The 4744-nt window shown below is 37.8% G+C and overlaps 1 protein-coding gene across 1 annotated transcript in view; it reads left to right on the top strand.

The window, feature by feature from the left end:
- The first annotated feature begins 429 nt into the window (after window positions 1–429).
- Window positions 430–4744, top strand: part of RASGRP3 (RAS guanyl releasing protein 3) — a 128893-nt gene continuing 124578 nt past the window's right edge. Inside the window, exon 1 of the mRNA XM_044663661.1 lies at window positions 430–466. The gene's annotated coding sequence lies outside the window, so the exon portion shown is untranslated. The remainder of the gene's footprint in view (window positions 467–4744) is intronic.

Below are 4744 nucleotides of genomic sequence, written 5' to 3'. Positions count from 1 at the left end.
CCAGCCCTCCACCATCATCAGACTTCGAGCCATTCCACTTGGCACACACTCAATTAACTTTCCATTTTCAGTGGCCCTGCCCTACATTATGACTTATCAGCTGTTTGGTGCTTGTCACTAAAAGAAGCTGGGATTGGTGAGAGGGAAGGGACTGGGGGGGTGGGGGGAGGGGCGGGGGAGCTGAAGAAGAGAAGCAAGCTGTGGAATGTTTTCCTCTGTTCTTGTGAAATACCAAAGCCAACCCATGTGTTAGCAAAAGGTTTTCTAATAAGGAGAATAATGAACTTCAGTTCCTGACCTCCTGGCACGACGGCTGTATTTATCAGAGGGGGCATGTGACTCGTTAAGACACACAGCCTGGACTTGAAGGAAACAGCTGTTCGTTCACTTCATGCTTTAGCATTTGGCAACTAGACAAGAAAGAGTGATGTTTGTGTGGAATACCTCTGCAGACGGTCTCTAGTAAGTAAGTAATGGGAGATTTTGTCTTGTTTTGCAGCAAGTCACCGGTGGTTTCCCTTTATAATTGTTTTTTTTCTTTCTACTTCATGATATTGGGAAAGAGACAGAAAGATTTGGTCTGTCCCTGGGATTGATGTCCACTTGTATTTTTAATGGTATTCTTAACCTGTCTTCTGGTTTGAACTATACCAATCTGCCTCTCCATGTTTTATTTATTTATTTATTTAGATTAATATTATTTTTTCTATTTGGGAAATGAATAGACTATGTTGTTTAAGCCCAGTTACAAGAAACAGGATAGTCTGTTGACAAAGAGTAGGTTTGTTTCCTCCCCTTCCCCCTCCCCCGCCTCCCACCATCCCTTTTTTGAGTTGTTGGGCTTAGTCGTAAATTCTGGGTCATGCTGTGAAATAGTAGATAACTTACTGAGGTGCATTGAGTGAAGACGGTTGACTTTGAAAAAGTTTGCTACAGGGAAGGAAACCTAGAAAGGTGATCCAGGCAAGTTTAGCTTCATTCCTGTGACTGATTTGAAGAGTTTTTTTTTTTTTCCAAATGCTAAAAGATAACATTCGATTTAACCAGGCAGAAAAACAAAACAATATATGCCAGTAGAAAAGAAGAGGAAAGCCAGGAGGTCATGGTATGGATAGATGTGCAGTTAAGTACATAGTTAGGTAAGCATCTGAGAGATGCTGTTGTATGGACATTCTCTAGTAGAAACTGCCTTCATTGAACTAATTCTGCTTTGTTTAGCTTGGTATCAGAGCCTTAAAATGTCACAGAGCTTCTTCCTTTAGACAGAGTGGAGTGACAATAGTGAAAAGGGTGGCTTTTTGTTTTGTTTTTCGGTAATACTCAAGGTTTTCCTTCATCTTCTGATAACTTGTGATCCAGAAAGTCTGCACATAGATGATTAATGTCATATGTGTTCTGGATTACAATGAAGTAAAAGGACCGATCTGTCCACCAGACTCTTTCATCAATAATAAGACATGCCCTTTGGGAGATGTAAAGAGCAGAAGCCATTCTGGAAACAAGACATTAGTTGTGGGCTTTACCCTTTCTAGGGTTCTGACCACACATGCTGCATAACAGGAGAGGTAAAGTGGAGGTTAGAGGAAAAGGAAGATTGTTGAGAATGACACAGAACCACATGAAAGTAGCAGTGTGTCCTGAATCAGGCAGAGTGCTGCAGAGTGATAACCAAATGCTTCTTGGCTACTTCCTTGCTTTTATTTATCTCCATAGAGTCAATGTCCGGGAGTAAATTCTTGACCTCCACTTAAGTTTTGTGTCTCTGCATTGCATGGATGTTTGAATTCTGAGTAAAGTTGCTTCTGGAAGTCATTGCTTTTATTAGGATTCTGAATAAATGCGTAAGATTTGGTGTCAGAGGTCCTGGATCCAACTCCTTGCTTCCTGCTGACTACCTATGAGACTTTAGCCAAGTCAATAATCTAATTTTTTTAAATTTATATAATATGAGGAAATTGGATTAGATGTTCCCTTTAAGCTCAAAATCCATGATTCTATGATCTCATTTCCAGGGATGATCTAATGAATTTTCAAACAGGGATGACATCTCACTATTTTTTCCCACTTTTCCACTACTGTTTCCCATAATCATTCACCTCTTCCTGTATACCCTCATTTTCTCAATCCACATCTTTTCCTGTTTCTTGATGATAATAGTCACACATTTTGTTTAGCACTTTACAAAGTACTTTACATGCATTCAGTTAATATAATACTATGAGATGAGCACTGCAAACGGGAATCATGGGATGAGTGGCCCTTTTTAGAACTGAAAAGGACTTCAGAGATCATTCAATTCAACATTTTCATTTTCTAGATGAGATCCAGAGAATTAAATGACTTGCCTAGAATCACACAAATAAGAACAGAAGTAGATCCTAGAATTCCAAATCCAGGTACCAAATTGTTAATCCCCACCCCCTAGTTTTACAGATAAGAAAATAGGCTCAGAGAAGTCATCCAGGGTCATATAGCTATTGAATAGTGAAGTGAATATTCAAAGCTAAGCCTCCTATTCAGTGTCAGGAGATCAGGGTTGCATGTTTTGAATCAAATACTTATTAGCTGTGTGATCATGGGCAGGTCAACTCACTTCTATGAGCCTCAGTTTCCTTATCTATAAAAATGGGTTCAATAATACTTATACTATTTACTTATGGAGTTGTTGGGAGGAAAGGAACCATAGATATAGAGCTAGAAGAGACCTTACAGATCATCTAGTTCAACTTCCCCATTTTATACATAAGGAAACTGAGACCCAGAGAGGCAGAGTGACTAAATCAAGGTCACACAGTTATTTAGTGGCAGAGCTCAGATTTGAACTCAGCTCCTCTAATTGAAAATTCATCATTCTTTACCTCCTGTTTTTGCATACCTTAAAACATTTTATGATTTGGGGTCATCATTTTTATTTTGGCTTCAATTTCAGATCTTGTTCCATTATATTCTTTTCTTATACCTCTACATATCCAGAGAATAAATTAAAATTGTCTAGGTAATACTAAACTTTCTTGTCACAAAAGGCCTCCCCTACTTACTTGCTAACTGAAATATCAGTAAGGAAAATCTAAATTTCCTTGCCTGCCAAGTCACCTTGAAGAGTTCCGTGAAAGAAACCTTTCTGGATGCCTACAAGTGACAAATGATTGGTACAACAGCCTCAAGAAAGTTACCTTTTCTCCTCTAAAGTTTTGGGGGAAAGACTGAATGTGGTATTACTAGGGAAAAATAAGTTTCCAAGTTTTCCATTGTTGAGCTGTTAACTTTTAACATTTATGAGAGGCTCTTTGGTCAGCCCATAAATGCATGCTTCAGTGATATCCTTAATCTGGGATGGTGGACTGTATTAAAGCATTCATGGATCTGTAGACGGATAACTTTTTCATTGCCTAGAGGCTATAAGTCAGAATCTCTGTCAAATTGTCTTACCAGTAGAAGTCTGGATCACAGTCACCATGAATAAAATATTTGAAGCAGATTCCAAGCCTTCAATCCTTTCTCAAGATAGATATCAGAGTGTAATTATATACTGAATTTAAAGAGACAAAATTGTTCTCAAATCTGATGACATCTTGATTGATATAATAGCCTTCCTTGAGTTTATATATTAGAGTATATCCTATTGAATAAATATTTCTGTTTTTTATTCAAGGAATAAACATTGCTTAAGCACTTACCTTGTACAGAGTTTTGATTTATAATCTGGGGTGGAGGCAAAGATAAGAGGTTGTCCTTGTCCTCATGGAACTCATATTCTGATAGGGAGAGTTAGGATATTTCAGTAACTTGTTAGACCTATGATCTCAAAGCTATGGGTACTTCTTGTTATGGTACAAATAATAACCCATTCATGGTCTCCCATCCTGTGTTTCTTTGCCCAGATCATCCCATAAGTCTCCATAAAAGTTCCACTCAACATTCTTAGGGAGAGGGAGGAGTGATATTCTTCTGTACTTCTTCACGTGGAATGGATGTAAGTGGAGCATATGGGCTGCTCATTGGTTATTCCTTACTATTACCATGTAATTGACTAACTGCCTTTTCCAGTTATACACCTCTCTAATGAAATCCTTCATGTCATATATATGTAATATGCACAAATACCAATAATATCAATTGTTCTGCCTCTAGGGCATATTTACTGGCTATTCCACAGGCATTGAATACATGCCCTCTTCATCTCAGACTTCTTCTAGCTTCCCTGGCTTCCTTCAAGTCCCATCTAAAATTTCATCTCTATAAGATCCTCTTCCCTATTCCCCTTAATATGAGTGCCTTCTCTCTACTGATTATCTCCACCTTAGTCTCTATGTAAGCTATTTGCACATATTTGTTGGCCCATTGTGTTCCTCATTAGACAGTGAGCTCTTTGAGAAATGGAACTTTGTTTTCCTTGTACCTTTGTACTTTGTATTATGTGCCTGGCACATAATAGTCCTTTATAAATATAGATCAACTAAATGAACAGGAAGACTACCAATGTAGCAATGTGTAGGATCTGAGAAAGGAAAGATAATTTCCAAACTCTTGATATCAGCATAACTTCACATATGCAGAAAATGACATAAAGTTTCGCCCTAATTTTATGGAATCTTGACATGTTCCTTAATTAGCAAGCATTTATGAAGTATTTATTATACGCCAGACACCAATGTGCTTGGTGCTGGGGATATAAATAAAAATGAGAACTTTAGATACATTTTTTTTAATTTAAACATTTTTTTTATCCTGGGACTCCATTCTA

This window comes from Gracilinanus agilis, chromosome 2 (assembly GCF_016433145.1).
Source record: "Gracilinanus agilis isolate LMUSP501 chromosome 2, AgileGrace, whole genome shotgun sequence".
Lineage (NCBI taxonomy): Eukaryota > Metazoa > Chordata > Mammalia > Didelphimorphia > Didelphidae > Gracilinanus > Gracilinanus agilis.
The sequence above is the reverse complement of the archived record's forward strand: the minus strand, read 5'-3'. Positions and strand labels throughout refer to the sequence as shown.